The sequence below is a fragment of the Ruditapes philippinarum genome, unplaced genomic scaffold, assembly GCF_026571515.1.
Source record: "Ruditapes philippinarum isolate M1 unplaced genomic scaffold, ASM2657151v2 ctg6287_1_1_1_1, whole genome shotgun sequence".
NCBI classification, from domain to species: domain Eukaryota; kingdom Metazoa; phylum Mollusca; class Bivalvia; order Venerida; family Veneridae; genus Ruditapes; species Ruditapes philippinarum.
This window is the reverse complement of record NW_026858342.1, coordinates 51661-64885: the sequence shown is the minus strand read 5'-3', so window position 1 is coordinate 64885 and position 13225 is coordinate 51661. Positions and strand designations below refer to the sequence as shown.

Genomic DNA, 13225 nt, shown 5'->3' with positions numbered 1-13225 from the left:
TAACACATGCACATATAATACTAACTAAATTACACTAAATCAAACTCATCATTAACATAGATTTTTGATGGTCATTACTTTTTGCAATTTGTTATAGTGGTATTTAAGGATACTGAAGATATTTTATCTGTCATGTGCGCATAAGTTAGTATTACACAATAATATGTTAAGGAGAATGTATTGATGACTAGACTGGCGCAAAATGTTCATCAACATGTTTAGACAGTTGCAAGATGTCCTCAAAAGAAAATGGAAATACTTGTTAACGGTCTAATTACCACTTTAAATCTTTCAAATGTAGTTATTTAAATGATTGTTCTTAGTCTTTTGTGTGTGTTAGAGTTTATTTTTACCGGTTACTCATTTCGGCGAGTCCTCAAGAAGATTATTAGTCATTTTGAATTCGGAGGATAGTGCAAGATACAGACACAGAAAGATGCCCTTATTGCAGAAGCTTCTCAATGTTCTTTAACGTGTTTAAGTACTCATAAACGCCACCTTGATTGATTTCATTTCTCATCCGAAAGACTGCTTAGTTAATTTTGTTTGGGCAACCCGGAAAACCAAACCTGAATGTCAAAAATACAAGTCAAACTCTCACTCGACTGTTTGTGCAGTTTATGACAAGAAAATTGTTCCAGTAATCAATAAAGCGTTGTTAGTGTAATTTTATTACAAGGTAATGTTATATCTGCAGAAATACTAGTGACAACAACAACAACAACAGCAGCAGCAACAACAACAGCAACAAGATCAGTCGAAACTGAAACACAACAACAATCACTTTTGCGACGTGACGATAAAGATAGTAATTTTACCGTTGGTTATTTTTCTGGATTCGGATCTTGTGCTGCCATAGTAGTATTTGCTGTATTGTTTTACCTTATAGACGAAGGTGAATGTATTCATAATTTAATAGTATACAAGATGTGTACATGTATTATAAATGTAAAACAAATTATCTTTACTGGTGAATTTAAATAACAATGATAATAAACATTATGTTATTTTTGATATTTAATTATAATCTAATTGTTATATTTGTACTATGTCGGTTGTTACTTGTTTGCGTTTTTACCTTATTCTTAAAACAAATTAAAATAATTGTAAGAATATGCAATACTATTTTATTTTTTATAATTTAATACAGGTATCTGGCAAGTAAAACTCCCCAAGATAACAGACGTAACGTTGAGATTCCAACATATTATAACACGAGAACTGATTTCAGAGCTGGAAATGCAGAATCAGCTGATGTGACTATTAATTACGAGAGTTTGATTAATCATACCGGAACAGATAATGTATACACTGGTAATTGATATATTGAGAATAACATGCTATTGTCGTTTGATGCCAATTTCATCAGGCGAGGCTGATATGGGCTAGAAAGGGGCGAGGCTTTTATCATGTAACACATAAAAACAATCAAATTTTAAAAATAATCTACTTTTTAATAGCGAATTTTTGAAGACTGGGGCATATTTAGTTCAAAAAAATAGTTCTTGAAAACAAATTCATCTGCCCCGAAAACTTGTTAATGGCGGCCATTTTTTTCTTTGGACACGAGATTATTTCCTTTGATAATATATACAACAAATCGAATAAAATAAGATTCTTACCATTAAACATTGATCCGAAAATATCCTTATGAATCACATAAACTTTACTGTACTTTTTTCCTTGACATGTCAAATTCAAAAGTTCACCATAATTTCAGTTTCAATCAAAGTCAAATTGGCAATCAAACACAAGCTATACAAACATGTGTCTTATTTTCTGAACGAAACAATTTGCTCATTTATTTAATAACAATTTGGCGAAACAAATTAAACATTAACAAGTTCTCCAAGAAAGTCGTCCTGTTTATAATATTATGACGTAAAGATCAATGATGTCATTTGAGAAATAAATTATGATGTCACTTCATTATGTTGGTGCTTAACTATTCGCTATCTAATTTGTTCTTATTGAAAACGAAATAATAAATATCACATCTTAATTCGAGAAAATTGAGATAAAATTGTAGAATTCAAAGGCTGATAAAAAGAATATATTGAAACAAGTCAATTGAAATGGGCTATTAACCTGATGTCAAAAATAATTATCAGGCAAGTGTTATCAGGCAGTTACCATAGCAGTTGCATGATAAATGTTTTATTTGATTTAAGTTATGATCAGTGTAAGACTTTGATTTCATTGTTGTCATAATTATTACTTGTTTATTATTATTAATTTTGTTATTCATTTATTTTCAGATCTAAGAACAACCTAGACGTAAGATTAATGGGTTTTAGAGACTGTATCTGTTGTAACTTTTAATTTTCAATACACATTTTATTGTGGTGACAAAAAAACAACGCTTTATTCTAAATCGCAAACATAAGCTTACGACAACGAAGTTGCAGTATTGTGCTTTTGTGCGTTAACACTATAAGCCTTTCATGTCCATTTTAGCTTATTCACATGCTGACTTCTCCTTCATGTTTATCGTAAGTGTTAAGTAAAATAAATTTGTTGATATTGATACGGATGAAAAACATTTCCTGGAAGCAAACATTGCAGGAATATTCAAAGATTGCGTCAAGGTATTGTTAATTGCCAATGTCTGTGTACTCTTAAAATCGGCAACGATAAAATATCATGAATTGCCTTCTATAACGGTTGAGATACAGGAAAGGATGTTCAAACCTGTGTACATAACGGATAAGAGATACATATTAGTGCTGCAGAATTAATGAGTTATGACCATTGAATAAAAAGCTTTTGGCCTGTTAACGTATTTTTGTCTTGTGCTACACAGAAGCTGCAACATGCTACAAAGAGGTCGTGACATATAGACGACATATTGTCGGACCACCCCTCAATACGACTGCTGCATTTGCTGCCGTCAGACACACATGCGATCATTGATCTCTCTTGTTCTGTGAATATTTCAATTTTATATTTAGAAAAAGGTTAATGATTTCATGGCAAACATTCTTATTGAACTATTTTATGATCAATCTATAGTTTGATTAGTTCAACAACACAGAAATAAATGTAAATGTAACTGCATTATTTAAAAGAATTAGGTAGCCAGCAATATATCAAAATGTTTCATCTGTGTAAAATCACATTACATTGGCAGTTTTTCATCAAACAACTTATGTTATAATCTTGTAAACATTACTCATTTCGCTGATAAATAAACGATATAATTATTTCGGTATTAATAATAATGAAACGGGTCATACCTATTCACTAGAACAAATGCATTTATTGTTCCAGCTTTGTAAGGGTGACATATATCAAACTTAAATACTAGTTTATAATGCAGAAACTCTAACATTTAGATTAGTTGCATACAGGTGACTGTTTAATTGTATCATCTAAAATAATCGTTGTTTTATTAATAACAAAACCAATTCATTTGCTATCGTTATGCCTTATTTCACAAAACACACACTGAATTATCAGATTGGTTAGGTTAAGAAAGTTTGTTATTGTTACTTGTAATATGTTTTCAACGGAGTATTTTAAACAATGCATTGTTAATATAAAAACATAATTTATTTCAATGTTACATGTTTTAGAACTCAATTAGCGTTATGCAACTATATTAAAATTCAGTATTTCTACAGATACATAGAAAACAATAATTATTATAAAAACAGAATTATTATCAGTAACGTAAGTCAGAAACGGTTGTGCTGTTTGTTTAAATCTGAATCATATTTAGAAAGAAAGAAATGTTTCATTGTAATAAGTGTAAAGTCTTTCATGACCCTTTAGAACTTATTGGTCGTAATAAAAATTTTAACCACAGATTTCCAAATCAAACCTAAAGTTTTAACCCTTTATGTTGACTGAAAGTTCGGAAAAGCACACAACGAGACATCGGCTAAAATCATCATTTTAACAATTTAATATCTACACGCAAGTCAGTTAAAATTTGTTTCTTTTTAGATATAATTTCCATCAACATTTTATCCATTTAAATCGAACTTAATGGTAATACTTACTTTTAATCATGAAGCATTATTGCTGTATACACTGTACGCAGCTTTGCTTTTAAGCTCCACCAAGTATCATTGCTATGTTGTACATTCGGTACATCAAGCCGAATTACACAATAATTTCACTTTTTCAAAATTACCGTGTACGCCTTGTAACGTTGAAATTTAAATATTGTACAAAAGTAACGCAGAATTGATTGTGCAATTATATTATAAAAACTGCGCACTGTTAACATTAAGTGAACCAATATATTAAAGTAAATCAAAGTGAAAGAAATAAATAAGCGCTCAAGGTGTTTGAGACATTATATATCCAACTAAATCTAAACTATTTTCATGAAACTGTTTTTCTTTTCAAGTTCATCCACGAGAATGACGAACTTGCAAGCATATTGAAATCGTCTTTCTTTTAATATATATTTCGTGGTTGTTTTTATGTTTGATATTCGGTACGCCTAAATGAAAGCATTTTGGAGGCTTAATGGGCCTTTAATGTTAGTTAAATTATTTATATTAAATTATGCACTTAATTATAAATCGTTCTGCTTTTTACTGTTTACGCTGCTATTAAGAGCAGTCAGTCCTCGTAAAGTTCCATTTTCATTGTCACTTTGTAAAGTATAAAATATGACGACTAGCAAATCCTTATACAGAAAATATGGAGCAGATTTTGGGTATTTACTTATCTTTTGAAACAAGAAATCCTTGTGAGCAACTGAAGAAATCCTAGTTAGCAACTGTTATTTCTATTTTTTAAGTTACTATCGAATTCATAGTATTATAAATCACACGCACTTGTTAAGACATTTCTGTAAACCCCATTGTTTAACTTGTTCTTTCTACATATTCTAAGTACTAATTCATTTATTATGCATCTTTTATGCAAACCCTTAAAATTCAAATACAACCTGACACATTTTATTTGACATCAAGCGTTCTCAATGCCGTCTTAGCGTACATAAATATATTCAACAAATTGTGCGCCAGGGCTTTTTGATATATCCGACGGCCGCCTTTTTATGTAATACCACTTTGCTCTAAAGAAAACTGCTGAGAAGTTGCGATACATTTTACATTGCAGGTTCTGTATATGATACAAAATATGTAGAAATTCATTGGTAAAGAAATAACTCAATCTTCCCGACCGTCCCTACAGTTTAACTGAATATTTTTATTATTTCCACATATATTCCTTTGCAATTTCGTTTTGAATAGAAATGGGCAAGTAAGTCGAAACTTCAGAAAACTTGCCAATAAATCTCAAATGAAGATTATTCAGTCAAACTAATGTTTTATTTTTGTCCGTTCTATATTGCACTGAACATTGTCATTGAACTACAAGTGAACATTTATGTATTAAATTGTTTTGTGAAGGAGTGTAATCAACGGGACTGTAAAATTGAAATATTTGTCAATGCTAGTGTAATAAAAAACAACAACTCCATCTTAACGACCTCACGATTTACACTTAACAACTTTGCCATTTTAACTTTACAAAAACGTTACGTAATACAGCTTAAGTACTTAATGCTTGAATATACATCAGGTAAAACATTGTTGCATAGGTATGATTTATATTTATACTTATTTTTGCAAGGAATTACAGCGTTCTTGTCCTTTCGTATACGTTTTTAAATTAGTGTCTATTACCTATCTATCAATTCGTCTATTTTTTGCGTCTAAAATAGCGCTTACAATTGCTATATAGGGAGTCACTGATGCATACTGTAACTATTCAAATCTTTATACAATGCTTATAAAGAGGAAGTTTGGAACAAATGTTTGCAATGATAAATCGTGTAGTTATATATCCGTAATAAAGGAAAAGTTAAGTGAAATTTCTTCATTTCGTTCGTTTTCTCAAACAGGAAAATAGGATATCAAGAATGTAAGAAAATAATTACACATATATCACTAATAACTGATATATAATTTCCCTCTACTTTTTTGTTTCAGCTTAAAAGTGCATAAATATTCTATATTACACATTCGAACTGTCTGAAAACTGATTTACTGTAATGCATATAATGATCCAAATATGAAAAACATTTTTTATTAGTTACACTCCATGTTTAAGCTAAAGAATAACCAGAATGTGAAAGGTAATCAAAAGGGCAATTCCGTTTAGTTTTGCTTACTTATAACAGGCACAAATGGAAAAAAAATCCCTTTGTAGGCCATATAATTATCGAAATGTTTATTTTTCTTATTTTTAGCTCGCAGTGCATTTATGAATATGAAAACATGTTGTCTCAGGAAACGTCAGCATTAGTACTAGTACTGTTTGTTGATATGGTATTTGCAGGTAAGTTTTTTTACTGCAACAAAATGTGTACTGTTAGAACAAAACTGGGAGAATTTCAGTTAAAATAGGTTTGTTTTGACTTCTTTAGCGTGACTAAATAATATTATAAGGAACTGATGTGCTAATGTTTCAATTCAGTTCCGGAGAAATATTGACATTTTAGTTTTTATGCGGTCTGTGTACTAAGTATTTCTAATAAATTCTCATTAAGCATATTTATGATTTACATTGAATATTTTGAAATAAATTAAATAAAAAATATGTACACATGCAAAACTATAAATATTTACAGAATGTTCAGTTGGCTGCCAATCATGCTCTGGTTCAACTTGCACAAGTTGTGAATCATCTTTCTTTTTGATAAATGGCATCTGTTCACCTTGTCCCGAAAATTGTGAAAGTTGTAACAGCTGGGATGATTGTACTTTATGTAAGCCAACTTATTTTGGTTTGCACGCAAGATGTATTTTCAGCTGTGATGGTAATTGTCTAAACAGTGAATGCGCTGATGATACGGGATATTGTACGCAATGTAAACCTGGTTTCTATGGACTTGGTTGTCAACACAATTGTAGTTTTTGTAAAAATGAACGTTGCGATTTACATATTTGCTCGAGTGGTTGTAGAGATGGATATTTAGAGTATACAAGCGATCTCGAAACAATATGCCAACATTGTCCTACAAATTGTAAACATTGTACGGATGGGACCACGTGTAATATTTGCAACGATGGTTTCCACCTCTATTAGTTTAGCAACTATGTTCACTGTGTGCCATGTTTGCAAGAAACGCAATGTCCAGACTGTGTTATTCAAGGTTGTAATCAGTGTCAAATACACAACGATTCGTTAGTATGTGCTGATTGTCCAGAAGGACAAATATTCAATGGTAAAACATGCGTATCACACACATCATTGTGCTCACAAGAATGTTCTACGTCTTGTGATAGTACTGGAATATGTCAAGGAGAATGTAATGACGGCTGGACTGGTGAAAAATGTTCAGCAAGATGTAATAGTCAATGTTTATAGTGCTCAAAGGATAACGGAAATATTTGTCTACTGTGTGTTGGTAATTTTTACTCAACCGATTGCAGTTTAGCCTGCAACCCGGCATGCACTGTACAAAGTGGTAAACATACATGTGCACATACCGGCGGATATTGTTAAAACGGATGTTATGAAACATTTTGGGGCGATACCTGTGAGCAACCTTGTCCTGGTGGATGTAAGGATCTTAAATGTGATAGGAACAACGGTACATGTACAGATGGCTGTGATGATGGAGTGACTGGGGATAACTGTACTCAAGCTCTCACAATCGGTAAACAATGCGCATATGATAACTGCTAGGAACTTGTTACAAACTTATAAATTAATAACTTATTCCTATGAATTAAATTAAATTATAATTATAGCAATTGAACATCTATAAACATTCGTCCCTACGTATGGTTGCATAAAAGGCATATTAGAAGTACTTTATTTACCTCGTTTACATGTGTTATTACACTTTGGACGTTGGTAACTATTACGTGCACACGTATTAGTTTATACGTTTGAACGTTTAACTCGTTTAAAGTAACAATAAGATATAATGCGCATATAATACTAACTTATTCTCACTGAACTATATTCATAGTTAACAAAGATATATAGTGATTATTTCCCTCATTGTTTCGTATTTCGTTTGGATTTAAAATATTTTGATCCGAAAGACTGTTTTAGTAATTTTAGTTGGCAAGCTCTGGAATCGACCCTTCATTGTCGGGATTACGAGTCTCGAGCTAAATCCGGTTGATCTAAAACAAATTTGGTCTGATCTTAGACGACTGTTTGTGCCGTTTATGACAAGAATATTAGAACATTGTAATGGTAGTATTTAATACACGTCAATGTTACATCTACAGAAAGATCAGTGACGACAATAACGTCAGCCGAAACTGTAACACAACAACAATCATTTGTCCAACGTGACGATACTATTTTTAGCATTGGTTGTTATATCTCTGGATTCGGCTCTTGTGCTGCCATAGTAGTATTTGCTGTATTGTTTTACCTTATTAGACAAAGGTTAATGTATTCTCTAATTAAATACTTTACAAGATGTTTGTTATTAATGTAAAACAAATTCTATTTACAGATGAGAGAAATAGTAATAATAATAATTTTGATAATAATGAATCAATCATGGTGTTATTGTCGCCTTTTGTTTATTATCGTATTGACATGTTTGTATTTTCAAGTTCATTTTGTCGGTTGTTACCTATTACGAAAAATTTACTTGTATAATGCTTTTATAAATTCTACGCTTTAACACAGGTATCTTGCACGTAAAACACCCCAAGACAACATACCAAACATTGAGAATCCAACATACTATAACACTAAAACTGATTTCGGCGCTGTTAATACTGAGTCAGCTGAAGTGACTAATAATTACGAGAGTTTGAGTAATAACAGAACCACGGATAATGTATACAATGGTAATTGTAATGTGTTTACTTGATTTACCTAGAATTATGGTAATTTTAGGTATTTCATGTCATTATTTTTGTTAATAATTATTATTTATTTATAATGATTATTTTTTAATTAAATAATTAGTTCATTAATTAATTTATGTTATATTATGTAATGTGACTTATTTTTTATGTATTTATTTACTTATTTATTTGTTTACTTTTCTATCTATTTATTTGTTTATTTTCAGAACTCGGAACAACATTGTCATAGACGTAATGGAAATTAGTTTAAGTTGTTTACTAGTGAAAGAAACAGAATGAACTATTACTGTACTTGTTGTTCCTGGGTTGATTGATGCATATTATAACTATCCTTATATAATCAATTTTAAAACGTCTAATATTCATAAAAAGCTAGTTGTATTAGGGAATGAAACCCTATTTCCTTCTAGCAATTTTTTAACATGTAAAATACGACTAATGTGTTTTTCAAAATTATTGTACCTTGTTATTCTTCATAAACGTTTTTTCTCGAATATTTTAATCCTGTATTTACAATATGAAATTTATACTTATATCTAATAACAGCACATTTTACATTATTTTTTATTATAATGTGTGCATATAACATGTATAACATTGTTCTTCAAAACTATATAATTTATACTAAAAGTGTTTGTTGATAAAGTATTTTATCGTAAATACTTCTGCATGATAGTCCCCAATCAATTTATTCTGTTTACCTACAAATTAGATTGATAAAATTTGGACAATTCTTATACATTGAATGCATCTTTAAATATTTTATATCAAATTACGAAATTTATAATGCTAACAATTGGCTGAACGTCAATTGTTTCACATTTGGTCATATTGATATCTTTACTGTAAGAAAATAAGAGTTACAACAGCTATAAGAGTATCTTTTAAAACATATCACTTAAATGTATTTTTATTAAAATTTGTGTAATTGACGTTAGGAATATTTTAATTGGCTGCAAATCTTGATCACATGTTCAACATGTTTAAGTTATGATCATCTTACTTATTATCAAATAGTGTTTGTTCATTGCCTTATTTGGATTGTAAACATTGCTTCAAAAACTGTATTTCATCTAAACAGAACGATTAAGTATTCATGCAAGTTGAACTTTAACCTGTGATAATAATTGTCCAAATGGTATATATATAGAGGATCCCGTCGAAACCTGGTTTCTATATGCTTATATTTACGTTATTGCTTGCAAGGTTGTATATCTGGGTATTATCAATTTAAAAGCGGTTAAAAACGGTATATAAAGTTGTTCGTCAAATTGCAATCATTGTTCGGATGTCAGAACATGCTAATTATGCAACGATAGTTTTCATCTCTATATATTTGATGGTAATGAAAACTGATTCCCTGAAGAAAAACGGCAACGAGCCTATTTATGGAACTGAAAGTGCGAGTTAACGTCCTTGCGCCCTTAAGTAGAAAACAAAGACTCAAATGCTCAAGGGCAAAATGAAAATATTTGTCTACATTGCAATTGTGACATTATTTTATCAAAATGCAGTTGAGTTTGCCATTCATTGTGTACAGTAAGGGACAATAAACGAACATGTGGATATGCAGACGGATACTAGTTTAAAATGTGTGTATGCAAAGTTCCCGGGGCGAAACCTGAAATATGTCAGATATGTGACAGAAAACCTGTAAACATGTACTGAAGGATGCAAAGATGTTAATCTCAGAGATACATATTTTCAAAATACTACGGGGTTCGAGTATGTATACACCGGTTTCTATAAACAAGTACATTTTATGAGTATGGTATTATTTGTGCATAGAAACTTTTGTCACGAAAAATATTGATAGATTTAGATAATAATAGGACCTGATAAGTATTAAGAAGAAATACTAGAACGCGAGAAACATTAATTTGTCAATAAAAAGACAATGCCACAGAGTACACAACTGTTTAATCACTAATTTGATGCAAAGACTTTCCTGAATTTCTGAAAAGAATAATTATATAATATTAATAATCCGATATATCATGAAACATTTTGTTAATTAGGCTCTACAGTTTTTTTGCATGTAGTATAAAATATTTATGCAAGTAAATAATTATACTGAAGTTATAACCGCATCTACGTCACACATAACTGACCAGAACCTCTGTATCCTTTTACTGACATTATGCTTATGCTTATACTTTCTTTTCTATATTATTTCCTACATTTTAATGACATACTTTTTTAAGTATTTTTGTTTAGTCTTTTTAAATCAGCATTTATATTTTTTCTTACTATACAAAAAAAAATGTTTCTTTTTAGAATGTATTGCTTTATTGAATTGTAAAAACGCTTCTTTACAGCTTTCTTTTTTACTCCTACCTAAATCATTAAATCATGTAGATAAAGCATAGAATGAATTTCATCAACAAATGTTTTTTTAGGTATATAACGATGTATTTCAAAATACTTTCCTCTGCTAGTAATAAATTCAGATACATAATTGATCGAAGACTCCGTACTTCTGCCTTTGTCTTTATAAGCTTTTAAGGCAGTACATAATTCATCTACATCGTTTGAAATTTCATTCAAGAATTCGTTTTTATACTGAGGGTTCCACTTATGGATAACAGGATCGTAGTTTTTCTTGTCACGTGATACGCTTTTCGCACGTACAAATGTTACAGGCGCGTGATGGGGAAACAGCGTAAAATCCTGTACATATACAAAAATACATCAATCAGTAAAACAAAAAGAATTTCTCCATTATGTGTATAGCATGTACATTGATTGGTATTAGCATCTATACTAATAACGGATATCTAATGCTTTTTGTATCCTTGATCATTCGTTGCATGTGGTAAATACTAGTCCACTGAAAAATCCGTTTGATCTTATAAGCGTGAATAATTTTATTTTATCAATGCTTGAGATTAGATCACAGGTACCCACGACATAGTATCTCGTGCCCACGACTGAATTATACGTGTGCACGATGTAGTAACTCGTGGCCACGACATAGTATCTCGTGCGCACCTCTTAATTATCTCGTGGGCACGACTTAGGAACTCATGACCACGACAAAGTATATCGTGCGCACGATATAAATAAACACACACACACACGCACACACACACGCTCACAAAAACACACACACATAATTCACCTCTGTGTCACCGTATGAAACTGTCTGTAATCATTTAAGTTTATTTTAGAATTTTACTTGTCCATGTTTCATTTAAAAAAATCTAATCATACTTATCAATGAATTTTATAAAATCTGGGTATGCTATTTTCTGTCGGGTTAATCCCTCAAAATTCCGAAATAAACACTTTATATTACTCCTATTATATCCCTAAATACGAGTAGTGCCACTTTTGCCTTCCCGTTTAAATAAAGCTTGTCGACAAGTATGAACGATTCCTTGTCTAGACAGCGCGCCATCAGCATAATCGGGACGAGGTGCTACTGGTCTCTACAACTTCTTTCGGGTATTGTTGACATAAATTATATTTGTCAGCTTACTCGCGTTTGCACGCACCAACGTCTTTTTGGGATTGCAGGCAAAATTTGCGACAACGGAACTTATTTTATTTGAATTGTACTTGCCGATTCTATGAGCATGTTGTAATTGACTTTTTAGCATTTAAATGTTCATTTTGTTTTCAATCAAGTCAAAAATTTTATCAAAACAGTTTGAGGAGGGATCTCCCTTAACGTCCGGTATCCAGAAAATTAAAAAATTGTCCCCGCATACTTTTATGGAAAAACTACTTTTACAACTTGTTTGATTTTTACAACAGAAAAACAAATTAATTTAAAAGCGTCATAACTGTTTATTGAACTTTATTTGCTTTTAATTGATACTCTGAACATGTTGATTTATTAAATACTTTAAGTCTTAATACTTACTTTTATGCAGAGACTATCCACTTATGTCAAATATTCAATATATATTTTTCGCGGATACATGGATAAGATAAGGAAAGGATATACAATCAAATTGTCGTCGATTGTACCGCAAAACTTAAATTTTCTTTTTATATTGCGAATTTTGAACAGCCATGCAAATCATCACATACATGTTCTGCAAATGCAGGAAAATGTTTCGTTTAATAATAATGAAATTGATTGTAAAATTCTTTTTTCTCAAAAGTTTATGTCGATTTCTGTTTGCTGCTATATATTTGTACCCGTCTAATCTTTGTAATTACTCATGCGTATAGTTTTGAAATATTTTTTCATTTCTGAATCTCATAATGCTTAAAAGGGAAAGACAGTTGATAATGCTGTTAGAACTTGCTGTCAAAGACTTTTACCTTTAGTTAATCAAAGCACTGAAAGCACTGAGGAATACATTGATTGATAATATGATCCATTTTTGTCATCAAAGCCATGTTGATTTTAACCCACTGACCTCAAAATCAATAGGGGTCATCTTCTGACTAAGGTCAAGTCA

The 13225-nt window shown here is 30.9% G+C and overlaps 1 long non-coding RNA gene across 2 annotated transcripts; it reads left to right on the top strand.

The window, feature by feature from the left end:
• Window positions 1-5765: 5765 nt before the first annotated feature.
• Window positions 5766-12398, top strand: LOC132752908 (uncharacterized). Of its 2 annotated transcripts, none has more exons than XR_009628871.1 (6): window positions 5766-5886; window positions 6215-6303; window positions 6777-7627; window positions 8214-8376; window positions 8626-8789; window positions 9017-12398. It is a non-coding gene; the product is annotated as an uncharacterized LOC132752908 (long non-coding RNA). The 2 variants fall into 2 exon arrangements; XR_009628870.1 differs by having other exon boundaries at window positions 6596-7627.
• Window positions 12399-13225: the final 827 nt, after the last annotated feature.